At 47.7% G+C, this 23,424-nt stretch overlaps 1 protein-coding gene across 2 annotated transcripts in view; it reads left to right on the top strand.

Moving 5' to 3' along the window:
• Positions 1-23,424, top strand: part of SNX14 (sorting nexin 14) — a 1,106,650-nt gene that overhangs the window by 229,893 nt on the left and 853,333 nt on the right. The window lies entirely within an intron of this gene.

The following is a 23,424-nucleotide window of genomic DNA, read 5'->3' as shown; positions in this document are numbered from 1 at the left end:
GTGCGCGTGAGGGGTATAATCAGAGTCAGTCAAAAGTACAACTGGCCCACGAGTTCAGGATGGGTGTTACCAAGACCAGTTGAGTAATAAAACTGATCTAGGAAAGTTAAATAGTTGAAGCAACACCGTAGCAGACAGGGGAGTTGGTGGGAACAGATACAGATCTTGGGATAACAGATATTAATTTCAGTTATTTATTTTAGAACAGAGCCCCAAGGTATGTCGTCATTGAGGCCATTAGTGTGGGTGCCCAAGCGGTACACCCAACGCTGTTCCTTTTCAAACAGTCTCTCAGATATATTGGGGCCCCCAACGATTTGTTCAATCACAGTCCATTTCAGGTCGTTGGTGGTGTGATTGGTCTGGAGAAAATGGTCACTCATTCTTGTCGTAGCTTTTTTGCACCTGATATTACTTCTGTGCTCACATATCCGTAGCCTGATTTTTCGGGTTGTCATTCCCACGTAACGGAGTGAGCATGGGCAGGTGACGAGGTACACGACATTGACAGAGTTACAGTTAGTGTGGGCTTTCTGCCACCAGGTTTTCCCGGGTTCAAGAGTCAAGGATTTTGTAGGGGTAGTCAGGTGACAGACAGAGCAGTTTGAACACGGGAAGTGGCCCGTCACTTTAGGAAGATTCCAAGTGTCAGTGATACTCCTCATCGGGGTTGCAGGTAGTATTTTAGGTCTGGTGTGGACCAGAGCATCCTTGAGACTGTGCCCTTTCTTAAAGGAAAACAGTGGTTTTTGCCAGTCCATATTATAATTTGGGGACTAAGAGTGTTCGTGACTCTCCCTCTCTCTCTTGTTGTTTGTAAATATTTAAGCAGCGTACAGCTGTGAGAGATTTTCTCTTTTTCTCTTCCCCTTTTTCCCCCTCCTGAAACCAAGAGACCTTCAATTGGTTTACCCTCAATTCTGATTGAGTACCACCTACCAAGCAGATCACATAATGTCGAATCTGGGACTAACCTTCTCGGAAGCAGAAATAGATGCGATAATGGCAGATGCCAATCTCTTTGCAGACCCGGCAATCTCACAAGCCATAGCACACACCTCAGACTGGGAGAAATTAACGGAACAGAAACGTGATCGTATACGCACCATCTTACATGGGACGATAATGAAGCAATACCTGACTTCCAACTCAGCACCAAAAGGCCTTTTGGTGACCAATGCCCCCCGCATCTTTCTAGATGATGCGCAATTTAGGAAAGATTGGGCCATGATCGCGTGGCATTGCACGCGTGATTGGCTCGTCCTGATCATTAAGACTGCCCTGCGTCTCTCTGACATCCTATTGATAGAAATACAGGAGACGGAATCACAATTTAAAACAACTGTGACCGGCTACAAAAAGAAACTAGATGAGATCAATCGTGAAATGAATGAATATAAAGAAAACCTATTGCAGTCTAAACTAACCAAATTTCAGAAAGACCTTAAGAAATTTGAATTCAACAAAACTTACCCTTACGCTGACCCTGATTATACAGCACCTACAAAGGGCTTAAATGAATCAGATGCAACAGATGATAATTCCTCCAATAGTAGTGGGTCAAGCACAGGCTCATACAAACGAGGAGGGAGACGAGGCAATAGAGGCCACAGAGGCAATCAAAGATTCCAGAATCACAACCAAGCACCAAGTTGGGCAATGGCACCACATGCCGGATACGGGCCGCCACCATTCCCCTTTCCACACCCACAATTTCCTATGATGGGTTGGAACCCAGGATGGCATCACCCTCCTCCCCCCCAAAACCAATACCAGCAGCCTTTTTTAGAACGGGGCCGCAGAGGCAGAGGGAGGAACAAGAGAACCCCCAACCAAGTTTCCTGGCAAACAGACGAAGCTGTCGGGAACCGCACGAGGAGCCAGACACCACAACCAGGGACCAGCAACCAACAAGTCTAATCACCAACTTGTCGGATTTGGAACTCACACCTACGGAACAACGAGTATTAGAGAAAGGACTGGGGTTTGTTCCTACAGCTCGTCCTGATAAATTTAAATTACATTGTGAACTCACGGATTTTTTCCGCAAATTAAAACTGAAGGCCTTTTTTGAAGGGAAAGAGGATCCTGATGCAGAAATGCGTAAGGGAGATACTGGCCTGAGACCAAAATCGACGTTTGTACCCCCTCCGCACACTGTACCAGCTGCTATTACAGCTTTCGAACAAGCAGTGTTCTTGGATTTGGAAGCATGCCCTGAACCGCACCACTATGGCAACTTCAGTGCCGAGGAGTACCGGGCACTTGATAAACTAAAAAACAACAACGCTATTACCATCAAACCAGCCGATAAAGGCGGCGGCATCGTAATCCAAAACACTAGGGATTATGAGAGGGTATGTGAAGAATTATTGAGTGACACCAACAATTACCTACCACTTACCACAGATCCCTCCCCTGAACTCCAGAATCGTATCACTGATCTGGTCCAGGAGGCCGAATCCAGGGGTCATATATCTAAAAATGAAGCAGACTTCCTCTCGAGGAGTAATAAAATTATTCCTTACTTCTACACACTCCCGAAGACTCATAAAAATAAATTGCCCCCGCCTGGACGCCCAATTGTGTCAGGAATCGGGTCCATATTAGAACCCCTGTCCACCTTTTGTGACCAGTTCTTGAAACCAATTGTGCAAAACACACCGACATACCTCAAGGACACGAAAAGCCTGCTACATCAACTGCAGGCAATTTCTTTTGAGCCAGATACCATCATCTTGGCCACCTTAGACATTGAGAGCCTATATACCAGTATCCCGCAAGACGAGACTATAACGGTACTAAAGGCTGCCCTGCACTCTACCACTTGGGAATATAACACCCCCAGAGACTTCATAACTGAATGTGCCACCATCGCACTGAAAGAAAACTTCTTCGCATACCAAGGGCGTCTCTTCCTACAATGCTCGGGTACCTCGATGGGCAGTACATTTGCCCCCAGTATAGCGGGGTTGTATGTCGCTGACTTCGAGGCTAAAAACATACTGTCTACTAACAACCCGTTCTGCAGAAACATCACATACTGGAAAAGGTATATTGATGACGTGCTGCTCATCTGGAAGGGCAGCATGGAAAGGCTAACGGATTTCCTGAGCTGGCTAAATACACTTAACAGATACCTGAAATTCACCCATACAGTGAGCACTACGGAGGTGGTGTTTCTTGATGTGGTTATCACTAAGAGTGGAACAACCTTAACTACCAAAACTCATTACAAAGCTACAGCTAAGAATAACCTGTTACAGTTCTCCAGCTTTCATCCTCGCCCACTAAGGGAGAACCTCCCGTATGGTCAATATTTACGGATCCGCCGGAACTGCAGCAACTTAGTTGATTTTAAAACCCAATCAACTGATCTAACAGCTAAACTGGCACAAAGAGGCTACCCCAGCCACCTACTAAACAAAGGCTTCAAACGTGCACGGAATCAACCACGGGAAGCACTTCTGGAACCGACTACAAAAATAACAACAACAGAAGTCCCCCTCACGTGTGTAACCACGTACGGTGCACTATCCAACCAGTTGAAAAAATCAATAAACAAGAACTGGAAAATCGTCACCAGCATCAAGAAGGACTGGCAAAAACCACTGTTTTCCTTTAAGAAAGGGCACAGTCTCAAGGATGCTCTGGTCCACACCAGACCTAAAATACTACCTGCAACCCCGATGAGGAGTATCACTGACACTTGGAATCTTCCTAAAGTGACGGGCCACTTCCCGTGTTCAAACTGCTCTGTCTGTCACCTGACTACCCCTACAAAATCCTTGACTCTTGAACCCGGGAAAACCTGGTGGCAGAAAGCCCACACTAACTGTAACTCTGTCAATGTCGTGTACCTCGTCACCTGCCCATGCTCACTCCGTTACGTGGGAATGACAACCCGAAAAATCAGGCTACGGATATGTGAGCACAGAAGTAATATCAGGTGCAAAAAAGCTACGACAAGAATGAGTGACCATTTTCTCCAGACCAATCACACCACCAACGACCTGAAATGGACTGTGATTGAACAAATCGTTGGGGGCCCCAATATATCTGAGAGACTGTTTGAAAAGGAACAGCGTTGGGTGTACCGCTTGGGCACCCACACTAATGGCCTCAATGACGACATACCTTGGGGCTCTGTTCTAAAATAAATAACTGAAATTAATATCTGTTATCCCAAGATCTGTATCTGTTCCCACCAACTCCCCTGTCTGCTACGGTGTTGCTTCAACTATTTAACTTTCCTAGATCAGTTTTATTACTCAACTGGTCTTGGTAACACCCATCCTGAACTCGTGGGCCAGTTGTACTTTTGACTGACTCTGATTATACCCCTCACGCGCACATCAACAAAATTGCGCTCTTGTGTTTCCTTTCGCATTCCAGTTTCACCTCGTCTGCGCATGCGCATTACGAGTAGTGTCACTGTCCCGAATTCCCAAGCAAATCAAGCCTGCGCATGCGCCTCCATCCGCGCGCAATCGACCGGAAGTGAGTACCCTGCCCGGACCAGGCTAGCAGTCTAGTCCTGGAGTACAGCCTCCACGCATGCGCGGTAGGAAGGCTGAGACTCCCGGAAGCGGTGTCGCGCCTTTTTCCTCACCGGCAACGCATAAAACCGCCTTCGCTCTTCCCAACCGGATCGACGAGACCCGGTCCCGAGGGCGATTAGGCGTATCTGCAGGAGACGGACGCCGTGGGCGTGAGTACGAGTCCGGCTGAGAAATCATTCAGAGCTAAGTACTGTTAACTGCTGCTTGACCAGGTTTTGGTGTCCCTTTTCCTCCCTCTGTTTTGCTTTGCAGGATGTGCCAAATGCGCCGTCCCCTCCCTCCCGCGGTCTATGGGGTGGATTTTCATCCCTGGTGAAGTGAGACTCTCCCTCTTTCTCGCCACTTTTTGACTGCTTCATTGCCGACTGGCCACTGGCCATTTGGCCCATTGATCGATGAGTGACAGAATGTTGCGTGTTTATTCTCACTGCCATTTCGCCCTCATTTCACGTATCAATACCCTCCCCTGTGCACTCACACAGTTAGATTTTGCAAAATTGGCAATCTACCTTGACAGTGCCACCATATTAACAATATGTCTTATCGTGTAGCCTCAGCCACCGGCAGAGCCACGCACCTCTGCTATCATGCATGAGTGGTGCACCCTGGCACTATGAGCACTAGTAATAGACTGAATTTGGCTAAATCAATTGACAAAATATTCTAATTATGTTTCTTTTGTCTTGTGTTGTCTGTGTTTTTTAACCTTCACAGGTGCCTTTTATTTTTAGTCTCTAAATTTTAGAGGCTGGAGTTGTGTGCGTCCTACCTTCGGGTGGTGAAGCCCGCCTCCGTTTTTTTGCACTTCACAGACTTTTAACTTTCAAGTCCTCTGGTAGGGTGGGCCTTAGAGTGCCCATACCGCCGAGGTTTAACACCATAGGTCCTGACGAATGCCAGGTTAATGATACCACACCGGCTGAAACATGTCCATGTTGACCATTCACATCTTCACTTAATGCTAGTGGGAGTAAGACCATCCAATTAGTTGGCCCTACTCACCTACACATTTTTTAACCTTGTCCTTGATGGTCTTTGATTAAAATTAAATTTTTGACACATACAAGGCAATTTTAATCTCACCACTTGACACTATTCACGTACTTTTTCACATAGCCCTCCCATCACAAAAACCAGCTCCGCAGTAATTCTGGCGTCGAAGCACACCGGGGTGACATTCGGTCACACCCGGTGGGGCCCGATGATGAAGCAAGTCACCGACCAGGTCGGTGAGTGAGGGCTTTCCTAACAAACCTATTGGGCTTTGTTGTTTCCTTGTGCTCTGTGCCTTTTTCCACCTTAACCAGAACAGGAACACTCTTTTGTTGTTGTTACATATTATAATTTGGGGACTAAGAGTGTTCGTGACTCTCCCTCTCTCTCTTGTTGTTTGTAAATATTTAAGCAGCGTACAGCTGTGAGAGATTTTCTCTTTTTCTCTTCCCCTTTTTCCCCCTCCTGAAACCAAGAGACCTTCAATTGGTTTACCCTCAATTCTGATTGAGTACCACCTACCAAGCAGATCACATAATGTCGAATCTGGGACTAACCTTCTCGGAAGCAGAAATAGATGCGATAATGGCAGATGCCAATCTCTTTGCAGACCCGGCAATCTCACAAGCCATAGCACACACCTCAGACTGGGAGAAATTAACGGAACAGAAACGTGATCGTATACGCACCATCTTACATGGGACGATAATGAAGCAATACCTGACTTCCAACTCAGCACCAAAAGGCCTTTTGGTGACCAATGCCCCCCGCATCTTTCTAGATGATGCGCAATTTAGGAAAGATTGGGCCATGATCGCGTGGCATTGCACGCGTGATTGGCTCGTCCTGATCATTAAGACTGCCCTGCGTCTCTCTGACATCCTATTGATAGAAATACAGGAGACGGAATCACAATTTAAAACAACTGTGACCGGCTACAAAAAGAAACTAGATGAGATCAATCGTGAAATGAATGAATATAAAGAAAACCTATTGCAGTCTAAACTAACCAAATTTCAGAAAGACCTTAAGAAATTTGAATTCAACAAAACTTACCCTTACGCTGACCCTGATTATACAGCACCTACAAAGGGCTTAAATGAATCAGATGCAACAGATGATAATTCCTCCAATAGTAGTGGGTCAAGCACAGGCTCATACAAACGAGGAGGGAGACGAGGCAATAGAGGCCACAGAGGCAATCAAAGATTCCAGAATCACAACCAAGCACCAAGTTGGGCAATGGCACCACATGCCGGATACGGGCCGCCACCATTCCCCTTTCCACACCCACAATTTCCTATGATGGGTTGGAACCCAGGATGGCATCACCCTCCTCCCCCCCAAAACCAATACCAGCAGCCTTTTTTAGAACGGGGCCGCAGAGGCAGAGGGAGGAACAAGAGAACCCCCAACCAAGTTTCCTGGCAAACAGACGAAGCTGTCGGGAACCGCACGAGGAGCCAGACACCACAACCAGGGACCAGCAACCAACAAGTCTAATCACCAACTTGTCGGATTTGGAACTCACACCTACGGAACAACGAGTATTAGAGAAAGGACTGGGGTTTGTTCCTACAGCTCGTCCTGATAAATTTAAATTACATTGTGAACTCACGGATTTTTTCCGCAAATTAAAACTGAAGGCCTTTTTTGAAGGGAAAGAGGATCCTGATGCAGAAATGCGTAAGGGAGATACTGGCCTGAGACCAAAATCGACGTTTGTACCCCCTCCGCACACTGTACCAGCTGCTATTACAGCTTTCGAACAAGCAGTGTTCTTGGATTTGGAAGCATGCCCTGAACCGCACCACTATGGCAACTTCAGTGCCGAGGAGTACCGGGCACTTGATAAACTAAAAAACAACAACGCTATTACCATCAAACCAGCCGATAAAGGCGGCGGCATCGTAATCCAAAACACTAGGGATTATGAGAGGGTATGTGAAGAATTATTGAGTGACACCAACAATTACCTACCACTTACCACAGATCCCTCCCCTGAACTCCAGAATCGTATCACTGATCTGGTCCAGGAGGCCGAATCCAGGGGTCATATATCTAAAAATGAAGCAGACTTCCTCTCGAGGAGTAATAAAATTATTCCTTACTTCTACACACTCCCGAAGACTCATAAAAATAAATTGCCCCCGCCTGGACGCCCAATTGTGTCAGGAATCGGGTCCATATTAGAACCCCTGTCCACCTTTTGTGACCAGTTCTTGAAACCAATTGTGCAAAACACACCGACATACCTCAAGGACACGAAAAGCCTGCTACATCAACTGCAGGCAATTTCTTTTGAGCCAGATACCATCATCTTGGCCACCTTAGACATTGAGAGCCTATATACCAGTATCCCGCAAGACGAGACTATAACGGTACTAAAGGCTGCCCTGCACTCTACCACTTGGGAATATAACACCCCCAGAGACTTCATAACTGAATGTGCCACCATCGCACTGAAAGAAAACTTCTTCGCATACCAAGGGCGTCTCTTCCTACAATGCTCGGGTACCTCGATGGGCAGTACATTTGCCCCCAGTATAGCGGGGTTGTATGTCGCTGACTTCGAGGCTAAAAACATACTGTCTACTAACAACCCGTTCTGCAGAAACATCACATACTGGAAAAGGTATATTGATGACGTGCTGCTCATCTGGAAGGGCAGCATGGAAAGGCTAACGGATTTCCTGAGCTGGCTAAATACACTTAACAGATACCTGAAATTCACCCATACAGTGAGCACTACGGAGGTGGTGTTTCTTGATGTGGTTATCACTAAGAGTGGAACAACCTTAACTACCAAAACTCATTACAAAGCTACAGCTAAGAATAACCTGTTACAGTTCTCCAGCTTTCATCCTCGCCCACTAAGGGAGAACCTCCCGTATGGTCAATATTTACGGATCCGCCGGAACTGCAGCAACTTAGTTGATTTTAAAACCCAATCAACTGATCTAACAGCTAAACTGGCACAAAGAGGCTACCCCAGCCACCTACTAAACAAAGGCTTCAAACGTGCACGGAATCAACCACGGGAAGCACTTCTGGAACCGACTACAAAAATAACAACAACAGAAGTCCCCCTCACGTGTGTAACCACGTACGGTGCACTATCCAACCAGTTGAAAAAATCAATAAACAAGAACTGGAAAATCGTCACCAGCATCAAGAAGGACTGGCAAAAACCACTGTTTTCCTTTAAGAAAGGGCACAGTCTCAAGGATGCTCTGGTCCACACCAGACCTAAAATACTACCTGCAACCCCGATGAGGAGTATCACTGACACTTGGAATCTTCCTAAAGTGACGGGCCACTTCCCGTGTTCAAACTGCTCTGTCTGTCACCTGACTACCCCTACAAAATCCTTGACTCTTGAACCCGGGAAAACCTGGTGGCAGAAAGCCCACACTAACTGTAACTCTGTCAATGTCGTGTACCTCGTCACCTGCCCATGCTCACTCCGTTACGTGGGAATGACAACCCGAAAAATCAGGCTACGGATATGTGAGCACAGAAGTAATATCAGGTGCAAAAAAGCTACGACAAGAATGAGTGACCATTTTCTCCAGACCAATCACACCACCAACGACCTGAAATGGACTGTGATTGAACAAATCGTTGGGGGCCCCAATATATCTGAGAGACTGTTTGAAAAGGAACAGCGTTGGGTGTACCGCTTGGGCACCCACACTAATGGCCTCAATGACGACATACCTTGGGGCTCTGTTCTAAAATAAATAACTGAAATTAATATCTGTTATCCCAAGATCTGTATCTGTTCCCACCAACTCCCCTGTCTGCTACGGTGTTGCTTCAACTATTTAACTTTCCTAGATCAGTTTTATTACTCAACTGGTCTTGGTAACACCCATCCTGAACTCGTGGGCCAGTTGTACTTTTGACTGACTCTGATTATACCCCTCACGCGCACATCAACAAAATTGCGCTCTTGTGTTTCCTTTCGCATTCCAGTTTCACCTCGTCTGCGCATGCGCATTACGAGTAGTGTCACTGTCCCGAATTCCCAAGCAAATCAAGCCTGCGCATGCGCCTCCATCCGCGCGCAATCGACCGGAAGTGAGTACCCTGCCCGGACCAGGCTAGCAGTCTAGTCCTGGAGTACAGCCTCCACGCATGCGCGGTAGGAAGGCTGAGACTCCCGGAAGCGGTGTCGCGCCTTTTTCCTCACCGGCAACGCATAAAACCGCCTTCGCTCTTCCCAACCGGATCGACGAGACCCGGTCCCGAGGGCGATTAGGCGTATCTGCAGGAGACGGACGCCGTGGGCGTGAGTACGAGTCCGGCTGAGAAATCATTCAGAGCTAAGTACTGTTAACTGCTGCTTGACCAGGTTTTGGTGTCCCTTTTCCTCCCTCTGTTTTGCTTTGCAGGATGTGCCAAATGCGCCGTCCCCTCCCTCCCGCGGTCTATGGGGTGGATTTTCATCCCTGGTGAAGTGAGACTCTCCCTCTTTCTCGCCACTTTTTGACTGCTTCATTGCCGACTGGCCACTGGCCATTTGGCCCATTGATCGATGAGTGACAGAATGTTGCGTGTTTATTCTCACTGCCATTTCGCCCTCATTTCACGTATCAATACCCTCCCCTGTGCACTCACACAGTTAGATTTTGCAAAATTGGCAATCTACCTTGACAGTGCCACCATATTAACAATATGTCTTATCGTGTAGCCTCAGCCACCGGCAGAGCCACGCACCTCTGCTATCATGCATGAGTGGTGCACCCTGGCACTATGAGCACTAGTAATAGACTGAATTTGGCTAAATCAATTGACAAAATATTCTAATTATGTTTCTTTTGTCTTGTGTTGTCTGTGTTTTTTAACCTTCACAGGTGCCTTTTATTTTTAGTCTCTAAATTTTAGAGGCTGGAGTTGTGTGCGTCCTACCTTCGGGTGGTGAAGCCCGCCTCCGTTTTTTTGCACTTCACAGACTTTTAACTTTCAAGTCCTCTGGTAGGGTGGGCCTTAGAGTGCCCATACCGCCGAGGTTTAACACCATAGGTCCTGACGAATGCCAGGTTAATGATACCACACCGGCTGAAACATGTCCATGTTGACCATTCACATCTTCACTTAATGCTAGTGGGAGTAAGACCATCCAATTAGTTGGCCCTACTCACCTACACATTTTTTAACCTTGTCCTTGATGGTCTTTGATTAAAATTAAATTTTTGACACATACAAGGCAATTTTAATCTCACCACTTGACACTATTCACGTACTTTTTCACATAGCCCTCCCATCACAAAAACCAGCTCCGCAGTAATTCTGGCGTCGAAGCACACCGGGGTGACATTCGGTCACACCCGGTGGGGCCCGATGATGAAGCAAGTCACCGACCAGGTCGGTGAGTGAGGGCTTTCCTAACAAACCTATTGGGCTTTGTTGTTTCCTTGTGCTCTGTGCCTTTTTCCACCTTAACCAGAACAGGAACACTCTTTTGTTGTTGTTACATATGTCTTTCTTTCTTCATATAGGTTCTCCTTCCAAACGAACAAGGAGGAAGGAGCTGGCTAGAGCGGCCCGGCAACGGAGGATCGAGGCCACTGTTGCGGAATATCGGCGGCTGGTGGCCCTGGAGGACGTGGAAAGTGTGCAGTCGACAACTACGACAACGTCGTCTGCATCGGCCTCCGTGGCCCCACGGGCTGCCACCCAGCACAGTGGTCCACCGAGACTGAGCCGGGCTGCCAAAGGCAAACGCCACCGCCGAGCAGCAAGGCCAACAGCTGCTTCTCACAGGCCTTGCACCTGCAAGGCAGTGAAGGCACGCCTGCGCCGCACTACCCTGATGGTGTCCCGCCTTCAGCAGGAGCTCGCCTTGCTCCGCGAGGAGCATGATGCCCTGGCCCAAAAAGTTAACAGCATCCACCCATAGTGTCCCTTGCCCCTTTTTTAGAGACTTTTGGGGGGTGGGAATTGGGAGTTGGGTTTTTGGGGACTTTTGAAGGACAATCGTTGGGGTTAGGGAGGGTCTTGCGGGAGATTATTTTGTTAGGGATATAAATATACTTTTTCAAACTTTATCTGAGCATACCTGTTTTTTACTGCTTGCCTGGTGGGTGGGGGTTTAACGTTGACTGTTTTCCTGAAAGTTTAGTTCCATTTTCTTCCTTTAAGTGTAAATGCCCAAATGTTTTCAACACTAAGTGCCTCTCACAGACTAAGTGAAGTGAATCCAAGAGTCCTAGGACTTTAGTAGTACTACCTTCAGTCTCTCGTCTCTCGTACTAATACTCCATTATACCCCCAAACCACCAAACGCTTATCTTACCTGTAATTTGTGTTTGAAAGTAGGGCTAGGCCCAGGGCTGGCTCCACGGGAAACACCGAATAACGTTGGCAATCTTGGTCGGATAAAATTTCCTCATAGCGGTGGTACTAGTGGTGTGACACAGTGGCAGTTGCATGCCTATGAAAAAAAAGAAAATGAAATCTGGTTTGTCCTCCTGAGCAATTCAACGGTACAACTGAGAATATAGCAGGTGACAGAAGTACAGTAGAGCAGTGCCACATTGTAGCCTAACAAATGGTAAAGTATAACTACTAATTCGGTTGAAGTTCTTTCACATTAGCAATGGTTCTTTGTCAAGCAGAGTAAGAATATATCATCGACAACTGTGGAAAGAAAGAATGCGACAGTACAGGGCCTGTGTGGAATTATTGATAACGATATTCAACATAAGGTCTCTGTAGCCAGATACCCGAGAGCCTTGCTGGTCACTATAAATCCATTCACAACAACACTCAATGGGGTTGGTCTGGAAGGTGTCAGGTTTACTCCCCGTGATCCAGTCGATGCAAATATGGTTCCACCTCCAAATGTCACCAACACCCAGAAGTGTAAACACAGGGTGTTCGAGGCATTAGGCGGGGGAGAAAAATAACAAACTAAAATAAAAAATGTGGGATGGGTAAAGGTAGGGTCAGCAGGGAAAGGATACCTGTAAGAGAAGACAAGACAGGCATCAGTGAAGTGATGTCCTAACATACAAGGGTACTCTCATATAGTCTCACTAAATAGTCTGCAAGTCTCCCGCCTACTCATGGGAAATGTAGTTTCATAGTACGGTAGGCGCTTAGGGGCTGCGTAACCTGACAGAAGGTATAGTAGATAGAAAAGGAGAAATTGCTTTTTTTCTAGGTGTCCCCTCACTCACCAGGGTTGCCCCTTGGTGACATGCTTCATCATTGGGGCCATCCCAGTCCTCTACGGCCTGGGGCGTGCTGCGACTTGCGAATTACGTAGGAGCACTTACAAATGACTATGTGTGGTGCAGATAGTGGAGTGGACTAAGTGATGTGTTAAGGGATCAATGTAGAAGCCGAGAGAGAGCCAAGAAATGCAGTCACAGTCAGAGAAAAAGGCAAGGGATACTGTATCTATGTGGTTGTAGTGGTCCTGTTGGAAGTGGTAAGTAAGTTGCCCGCAGAAAAAAAATCCTCCTATTAGCGGCACTCCTCCATTGCAGCCGACGCTTCGTCCACCGATGTTGGTCACCAGAAGACACCCTGTCCACTGCCTGCCTGATGCTGAATTGTGGCTCGCTACTGTGAAGCCTGACTCCATCCTTTTTTCCCCATTGCAGAGACTGAAACCCGGCCTGTAATTATTCAACGAAAAACAGGAAGTGATATAATATTACAACACCACTGATAAATAAATATAAGGTATGTAGGCTGTGGAGTGCAAAAAGTCACAATTTGTTTTTCCTAGTAGACAGTACAATGTTTTTGAAAGTGCGTACTCTGAGTCACCTTTTGAAGGATAAATAAGTATGGGCAAATTAATGTAGCGGATCTTGCCCCTCAAGCTAGGTGTACTGTAAACTGTGTTTTAGAACAAAAATAGATCTTCCTAGCAGTGCTCCCACCCAGACCCTTACTAAAGCCAGTCGCAAAAATGTAGAAGACCCCCAATCAGATCTCAAAAAACGAGGCCTAGCAGAAAACTGGTGACAAAACTTACTTTGAAAGTAAAAGTAGGCCGAAGTACCCTAATTACCCATTACCCACCGTGGATTGCATTCAAACCACTTGCAAGCAACCAAGCAAAAGTAGCCATAGCCAGCATCGCTTCAAGACTCGAAATCCCCCCCACTCAAACACATGCAATAGAAATACTGCTAACCCTAACGAACCCTAAGTTAAGAATAGTGGCAAAGGCTTTCTTTAACTATGCCAAATCCCCCCTTTCCCACCATGGATTTTCTTCAAATGACTTGCAACCAAAATTACACATTCTCACGAGTGCTCTAAGACCCCAGAACTCAGTTTGAAAAATCTAGAACACCCCGATACACATGCAATCCTGCTGCTAGGGCTAACCCTAACGAACCCTAAGTTACAAAAAGTGCCAAAACTAAAGGCTTTTCCGCGCGGATTTTGTCCCAACCACTTCTACCCGGTATTAGACCTTCCCAGGAATGCCCCAAGACCCGGCAACCCACCCGCCAAGAAGCGTAACACCCCCAAACAGGCCAAAAGCAAAATCTCATACTTGCAATATTTCTGGGCCTTCGGTCCAAACGCGCTGCGTAGCTAGGCCATAAGTCGGGGTTGGCACGACGGATTTCCTAAAAAGCAAATGCAATCAAGATTAGAGTGTCCCAGCAGTGCTCCCAGACCACGAAACTCACCCACAAACACCAGGAAGCCCCCCAAACAGGCCCCCGAAAACGCTACATAGAGCAAAATGTCAGAAATAGCCCAAAAAAAAATCGGCCTGGATTTTGTCCCAACCACTTCTACCCGGTATTAGACCTTCCCAGGAATGCCCCAAGACCCGTCAACCCACCCGCCAAGAAGCATAACACCCCCAAACAGGCCAAAAGCAAAATCTCATACTTGCAATATTTCTGGGCCTTCGGTCCAAACGCGCTGCGTAGCTAGGCCATAAGTCGGGGTTGGCACGACGGATTTCCTGAAAAGCAAATGCAATCAAGATTAGAGTGTCCCAGCAGTGCTCCCAGACCACGAAACTCACCCACAAACACCAGGAAGCCCCCCAAACAGGCCCCCGAAAACGCTACATAGAGCAAAATGTCAGAAATAGCCCAAAAAAAATCGGCCTGGATTTTGTCCCAACCACTTCTACCCGGTATTAGACCTTCCCAGGAATGCCCCAAGACCCGTCAACCCACCCGCCAAGAAGCATAACACCCCCAAACAGGCCAAAAGCAAAATCTCATACTTGCAATATTTCTGGGCCTTCGGTCCAAACGCGCTGCGTAGCTAGGCCATAAGTCGGGGTTGGCACGACGGATTTCCTGAAAAGCAAATGCAATCAAGATTAGAGTGTCCCAGCAGTGCTCCCAGACCACGAAACTCACCCACAAACACCAGGAAGCCCCCCAAACAGGCCCCCGAAAACGCTACATAGAGCAAAATGTCAGAAATAGCCCAAAAAAAATCGGCCTGGATTTTGTCCCAACCACTTCTACCCGGTATTAGACCTTCCCAGGAATGCCCCAAGACCCGTCAACCCACCCGCCAAGAAGCATAACACCCCCAAACAGGCCAAAAGCAAAATCTCATACTTGCAATATTTCTGGGCCTTCGGTCCAAACGCGCTGCGTAGCTAGGCCATAAGTCGGGGTTGGCACGACGGATTTCCTGAAAAGCAAATGCAATCAAGATTAGAGTGTCCCAGCAGTGCTCCCAGACCACGAAACTCACCCACAAACACCAGGAAGCCCCCCAAACAGGCCCCCGAAAACGCTACATAGAGCAAAATGTCAGAAATAGCCCAAAAAAAATCGGCCTGGATTTTGTCCCAACCACTTCTACCCGGTATTAGACCTTCCCAGGAATGCCCCAAGACCCGTCAACCCACCCGCCAAGAAGCATAACACCCCCAAACAGGCCAAAAGCAAAATCTCATACTTGCAATATTTCTGGGCCTTCGGTCCAAACGCGCTGCGTAGCTAGGCCATAAGTCGGGGTTGGCACGACGGATTTCCTGAAAAGCAAATGCAATCAAGATTAGAGTGTCCCAGCAGTGCTCCCAGACCACGAAACTCACCCACAAACACCAGGAAGCCCCCCAAACAGGCCCCCGAAAACGCTACATAGAGCAAAATGTCAGAAATAGCCCAAAAAAAATCGGCCTGGATTTTGTCCCAACCACTTCTACCCGGTATTAGACCTTCCCAGGAATGCCCCAAGACCCGTCAACCCACCCGCCAAGAAGCATAACACCCCCAAACAGGCCAAAAGCAAAATCTCATACTTGCAATATTTCTGGGCCTTCGGTCCAAACGCGCTGCGTAGCTAGGCCATAAGTCGGGGTTGGCACGACGGATTTCCTGAAAAGCAAATGCAATCAAGATTAGAGTGTCCCAGCAATGCTCTCAGACCACGAAACTCACCCACAAACAGACGGAACCCCCCCCTAAGAGCACCTCAAAGGCAAGCAAGTCATCAAAAACACAAAAAATTTTCCGCCTCGGATTTGGTCCAAACCACTTTTAGTGCTTCCCAGCAATGGCCCCAGACCCGTCAACTCACCTGCAAAGAGGTAGAACAACACCCCCACAAGTGCTGAGTCTTTCTTCATTGGGCGTAAACCAGCCCTCTGCTTTGATGGAAATAGGAGTCTGGAGGAGGAGGATAGAGGAGCATGTTCTTCTGAACTTGTGAACCTGAGGAATGCAGACTGCGGCACCTTCAAATAAATTAGCAAACAAGTGAAGACAGTTCTGCTGATGGGCTTGTTTTTGTGATTATCTGATTAAAGTTTGAATTATATTAACTGTGCACAACAAAGAAAGACAGACACACAGGAATAAAAGTGAATAAGGATGAAAAAGAAAGTTATTGATTTGTTGTCTCATTTTCAGGGCTCGAAGTCGGTATCACGGTCCAGGAATAAGAATAAGGCTTCGTCATCATACTCTGCGAATTCAGCCAGGGTGAGGTCAGTGCCACCTGACAGAGTAGAAATTCCCTCATCTATGTTGCTGGCCACCTCCTCTTCATCCGGCACGCTCTCTCGTACTCTTATATCTGGTGGTATGAGGTGCTGATTCATCTTGATCATTGTTAACCTCTCCACATTTTTGGGCGAGAGGCGACTCCGTTTGGGAGTTACAATCCCACCAGCCGCACTGAAAACCCGTTCAGAAGACACACTTGCGAGTGGGCAAGACAAGTAGTTTAAAGCCAGGTTGGTGAGCTGTGGCCACAATTCTTTTTTCCCATGCCAATACGCCAATGGGTCAGAATTAACATAGACCTCTGTGGAGTCATTCAGATAGTCCTTCACCATCGACTCAAGGTCCTCCTCCAAGGTTCCTCCACTTTGCGTAGCTCTTGCTGTGCCTCTGACCTTTTGAGAACCAAACCCACGCAGAGCTAGCCAATCCTCTTCAGCCTCCAATGTTTCTGTTGTCTTTCGTGCAGATGATCCGGTTGCCGGTGTCTTTAACGGCTGAGAGGTCACTTGTGCCACAGCCACAGGTGCAGAAGTGGATTGTTTTGACTGGGGATGGCCTGCTGATGTACTGCCATTTCCTTCAATTTCCAGCCGTTCTGTTTCAAACTTCTTGGCTGACAAGGCTAGCCAACGTTTGTACTTTGTAACATCTTCATCACCAAAAGCAAAGAATGCTCTGCCTGCCAGCGCCTTTTTGTAGCGTGGATCCAGAATAGTAGCACAAATGTAATGCTGTTCTGAGTGGATCTTTTTAAGACGTTCATCACCTTGTAGGAGCTCTAATAATTGCTCAGCCAGAAGCAAAGAGTCTTTCTTTTTGTCATCTTTTCCAAACACAGAACACACCTCCTTCAGTTGGTCCTCCAGCATGTACAACAATGGGATAGCTTTTCCCAAATTAGAGTCCTCCTTGCTGACTGCACGCGTGAAGACCTCAAAAGGACGAAGCATGCGTGTTAGGCTTTCAACTATGTTCCATTGCGGCCCACCCATCCTCAGCTCCTCTATACCCTCTTTCAAGAAATATTGATCGAGTTGCGTATACTGCTCATACAGACGCTCAAGCATGTAGAAGGTTGAGTTCCAACGTGTTACCACCTCCTGGATGAGTGCTTTCACTGGCATTTGACATTGATATAGCATGCTCCTCAGCTGCTTCCGGGCCTTAAAAGAATGCCAGAAATGCTTGCAAATTTTTCGGCAGTTCTCCAATACACTGTACGCTGCACTGCGTTTATTACCCAAGAATTTTTGGACAACCAGGTTTATACAGTGCGCCAAACACGGCACTCTGAAATAGTAACCGTCCCTCATGGCCTTAACTATATTGGAGCCATTGTCCGTGGAAACATAACCAACCTTGCGTTTTAGTGGGGACAGACAGTTAAGGACCTTTGTGTTAAAGACATCCAAAATGTTTTCTGCTGTGTGACGTTTCTCCAAACCAAACATGGCTAGTGTTGCATGTTTCCGAGCACCTTTAAAAACAATGTTAGTGTCAACACCTGAGTTTAGCTTTGCTTTAGCCCCTGAAAAAGAGACCCAGTGTGCAGTGATGCACATGTAATCAGCGCCTGCGCCACTGGTCCACATGTCTGTTGTCAGATGTATAGTGTGAACAGCACTCTTCTGCAAAGCTGCCCCAATCACCTTCAGAACATCTTCATGTAGTGCTGGAACCGCAACTCGGGCAAAATAGAACCGGCTAGGAACCTTCCATTTAGGGCAGAGCGCTGTCACTAATTCTAGAAAACCAACCCCTTCTACAAAAGAAAAAGGGAGAAGGTCCAGAGCTAGCATTTTAGCCAGCTTAGTGTTATACAGACGGGTCATTGGGTGGTTGCGTTCATATTGCGCTTCTGTAAACAACATCTTTTTAATGTTGCCCTGGACCAATGATTTACGGGATGATGATGATCTCTTCGACCCAGTTACGCTCGCTGATGAACTTTTCCGCATTGATGTCTCACTCTCTCCCACACTCTTAGTGTGGCTCCCATGGGGTGTGCTGCTGACATGGGAACTGGGTGTAAGTGAAGTGTTTGAATCGTCTTCTTCTACCTCCTCGTCATCAGCAGATGACAAATCAACGTTTTCATTACGTGCCATTCCGGCTTGCTTGACCGCCTCTAGGTGCGGAAACCATTGGACAGCGTGCCTTCTCTCAAGATGACCTCTCTGGCCTCCGGTACCATAGTTAGAACCAAGCTTACCACGACTAAATCGAAGCTTACAAAGGCTACAAATGGCTACGTTTTCCTTTTTTGGGCAAACACTAAAGAAGTCCCAAACTGGAGACTTGAAATGTCTTCGGGGGCCGGAGGAGGCGGCGATACTGGTGGTGGTGGTCCTGCTGCTAATGACAGATGAAGTGGAGGATGTGGATTGCCGAACTTCAGTACGTTTTGCACTTTCACCACCACGAATTGAGGTCGAGGACGAGGTGGGTACCTTCTTGCGGAGAAATATGGAAGCGGTAGGTTTTGGTGTACTACTTAACTCCAAATCTAATGATTCCATTTCCATTGCCTCCTCGCCGACATCATCATCACGCTCAGCAGCTTCTCGGGATAGGGTCAAAATGTCTCTTTGCTGCATGCCCGGTGGGGCTGCAGTGACCTTTGTGATGACTGGCTCGTCGTCATCGTGAGAGGCTTCATCACCAGCAGTATCTGTCACTTCTTGTTGAGCCTCATCACACTCCATAGGTTTGAGTTTTTGGACGACCTTCCTTTTACGCTTAGGTACCGGTGTCAGATCATGGTGTGCCTCACTGTCAGACCGCAGTTGTGTTTCCCAAGACAGATCACTTGCATCAGAACGAGGTGGGCTTGAAGAAGATGTAGACACCCCCCTTGATCTTTTCCTTGCTAGGGATGTGGAAGACAATGAATGATCATCAGGAGGAGTGGCTTCCAATGATACCTCAGCTTCATTGTCGATTTCCAAATGTGCCCCTACTTCGGGAGGAACAACTATTGTGGGCACTTGTGAACCTCCATGCACCTTTGCTTGCGCATCTCCTTTTGCTGCCTCTCCTTCCACATGTACTTGGGCGTGTACTTGCACATGGTGTTGTTGTTGCGGCTGTGGTTGTTCAACACTTGTCAGATGAGTTACAACAACCTGTGTTGATTCAGGGACATTGCTGCTACTTTCTTGCGATGAGCCAACATCACTGGTCGATGGTGATTGGAGAAGTACACTGACTGCCTCTGAAGCACTCAAGGGCTTTGACTTAAGTTGGCGTGGTGGTGGAGGCACTGAACCCAATGGAGCAGGGGTGCTGCTCTCAGCTTGGTCCCCAGCAGATCCTGCTGCTGCAGGCGTACTTTTTTTTTTGCTCCCAAAAAAAGTGGCGGGTGGCACACCAGCCTCCTTGGTAACTTGCTTCTTCTGCTCCTTACTAGCAACTTTCTTGCTAGAGGAGCTACGGAGAACTTTCTTTGGGGCCATCTTCTTCAGAGCAGGTCAGACAGCAGGCCGCAGTTGCACGAATTGTAGAGTTGTCTGAGGCCAGACGTGACGTCGCGTGACGTTATGCTGCACACACACACCGCTGCAGGACTTCTTCCTGGCACTGGTGGTTCTCTTGAGTCTTGTGCACCTAAAAAAAATGGAAGACAGAGGAACATCAGTTCAGTTATAGAGCACAAAAAAATCGAAAAACACTGCAAAATCAGCACAATCCCAATCCATCCATGCCCTCCATAATGTTTAAATTCAAGACAACCCACAGAAAGACTAGGCCCATGCAAGACTCACTACCCCTGGGCATAAATAAAGGTTGAAAAGTAGGCAAAATGGTTGGAGGCCTAACAACAAAGCCTGCATTTAAAATGGCCACTTGCCTGCCAGCACATGGCCAGTGCCTGTAGCTGCACTCAAAATGGCCACCAGCCACATGGCATGTCCCTCCCCATGAACACACCCAAAAATCGAAAAACACTGCAAAATCAGCACAATCCCATTCCATCCATGGCCTCCATGATGTTTAAATTCAAGACAGCCCACAGAAAGACTAGGCCCATGCACCACTCACTACCCCTGGTCAAGGCCCCAACAACAGGTCAAAAATCGAAAAACACAAAATTTTACAAAAAAAAAAATCGAAAAACACAGAAAAATCAGCACAATCCCATTCCATCCATGGCCTCCATGATGTTTAAATTCAAGACAGCCCACAGAAAGACTAGGCCCATGCTAGACTCAAATACCCCTGGTGAAAAGGCCACAAGTACAGGCCCAAAAATCGAAAAACACTGCAAAATCAGCACAATCCCATTCAATCCATGGCCTCCATGATGTTTAAATTCAAGACAACCCACAGAAATACTAGGCCCATGCAAGACTCACTACCCCTGGGCATAAATAAAGGTTGAAAAGTAGGCAAAATGGTTGGAGGCCTAACAACAAAGCCTGCATTCAAAATGGCCACTTGCCTGCCAGCACATGGCCAGTGCCTGTAGCTGCACTCAAAATGGCCACCAGCCACATGGCATGTCCCTCCCCATGAACACCCCCAAAAATCGAAAAACACTGCAAAATCAGCACAATCCCATTCCATCCATGGCCTCCATGATGTTTAGATTCAAGACAGCCCACAGAAAGACTAGGCCCATGCTAGACTCAAATACCCCTGGTGAAAAGGCCACAAGTACAGGCCCAAAAATCGAAAAACACTGCAAAATCAGCACAATCCCATTCCATCCATGGCCTCCATGATGTTTAAATTCAAGACAGCCCACAGAAAGACTAGGCCCATGCACCACTCACTACCCCTGGTCAAGGCCCCAACAACAGGTCAAAAATCGAAAAACACAAAATTTTACAAAAAAAAAAAATCGAAAAACACAGAAAAATCAGCACAATCCCATTCCATCCATGGCCTCCATGATGTTTAAATTCAAGACAGCCCACAGAAAGAATCAGTCCACCCACCACTGAGTACCCCTGGGCAAAAGGCCCCAAAACAGCCCAAAAATCGAAAATCCCAAAATTTTAGTTGCAGCAACTGTAATGCCCCAAACAAACTTACTTGTAAAATTTCTAATCCAACAGTGATCCAAAGAAAGTCAAAAAGGCCTCAAATCCAAAGATCCAGCAGCATCCACAAAAAGTAATCCTTCCAGGTCCACATCCGAATGAAAAGTGACCAGGAGATGGACAAAGCACTGGGAGGAGCCTGCTGAACAGGAACAGGAAGTTGAAGACTATGGGGCACTTCCTTCCTCCCACCCCCCTGCCCCCCTCCCCAAAATGGACTCCTCGCTAAAAAAGTGCAGGCAAATGTCAAACTAAGGAGTTATTCACATAAAAATCATCATTTCTAGAAGGTTTATGCTGCTTGCTGGTGGATTTCTTGTGCAGAATTGCAAATTTATATTTTCGCTCGCCGCATCTCAAATCTCGCAATTGCGAAGTACCGCGAGACGTGATCTCGCCGTACTCGCGTTGACAAACTATCGCTGGCAAGCCGCGATGACGTAATCGCGCTCGCCAATTCCCGCGGGATCACACAGCAAGATCCAAAATGGCGCAGCACTCGCAAACTATCGAAAAAAACAACTCGGCAAACGATGATAAACGCCGCGTGCCGCAAAAATTGTATCACCAACGCCGCGCGCCGGCAAAAAAATCCGCTGCGTGCGAATTTGCGGATTTTGCGGGAAATCCGCAAATCTCGCGGATTGCGGATTTCCCGAAAATCCGCAAAATCCGCGAGCGGAACGGATTTTCCGCCCACGCTTAACGGGAGCCCTGCGGGGCAGGCTCACACTTCATCCTCGCGCCCCCTTCCGCTTCCGGCCGTGGCTCCGCTTCCGTCGGCAGGCCACGCCCACAACCAGGCGGGCCGAGGGTGGGCTCCTGCTAGGAGGCTAACAAAATACGCTGGTGGGCACCCGCTCGACAACCAAGGCACAGATCAGCGGGGTGGGTTCCCGCTCAATCCTGAAGCACAGGGGAATCCCTACCACGGGGATTCCCTCTATCCCATACGGCAGCAGAGCGCTGAAGAGCAGACATAATCCTCCTCCTGGCCAAAAATACAAATAAATCGCTCCCAGGGCGCTAGGCTGGCAAACCGGTCCTGCAGCATGAAAGAATAAGTCCTGGAATCATCAAGGGGCAAAGCAGGGCCCAGGGAGGCAAGCCCTCATGACAGCCCCCCTGGGCCCCAGCAGCACGCCCCCAGCAGGATCAACACACTCCAAGAACTGAACATTTTTATGGGGTCACAGCCCCTTCTTATACCACTAAATCCTATGTCTAAAAAGGTGCAGGGTCTGGGGGAACCAGACACAACTGGTTCAGGTGACCTCCTGAGCACTTTGTTTTGCTCAGCTCCTCTCTCCTATTCACAAGACAGGCCACGGACAGCAGACGCACCACAGGGGGTGGAGCCAGCATTGTGGAGGGAAGGAACAGCCCTATTCAGGTCCCAGGTGCCACTCCTCGCTCCCATCTCCATGCAGATCTCCCTATTCACCACCGGGAAGACCCATCCTGTCTCCTGGAGCCAACAACACCAGCCAGACATGCAATTCACATCAGGCAGGCAAACACACTGCACACAGAAATGCCAACTTCTAAAAGTGGCACTTCTCCACCAGTCACAAATCTGCCCATACCATTGTGTAACATTTATTCTCACGAGTTCGCACATACCAAACTCGCCCCTGCACTCCTCTCATATCAGGAATCCCCATGGACATACATCTCCCCATGCATTCCTATGGGAGTGCAGGCCAGTCTCACCACACATACACAGAGAGCGCATGCACTTTACACTGGACCACAGTGCTAAAGTGCGCAGAGGCCTAAAATCACCAACACTAGGTTACAGAAAAAGGCTAGGAGAGCGCAAAAAGTTTAGGGGTGAACCTGCCAAAAGGGCCAAGTCCA

This window comes from Lissotriton vulgaris, chromosome 6 (assembly GCF_964263255.1).
Source record: "Lissotriton vulgaris chromosome 6, aLisVul1.2, whole genome shotgun sequence".
In the NCBI taxonomy this organism is placed as follows: domain Eukaryota; kingdom Metazoa; phylum Chordata; class Amphibia; order Caudata; family Salamandridae; genus Lissotriton; species Lissotriton vulgaris.
The sequence above is the reverse complement of the archived record's forward strand: the minus strand, read 5'-3'. Positions and strand labels throughout refer to the sequence as shown.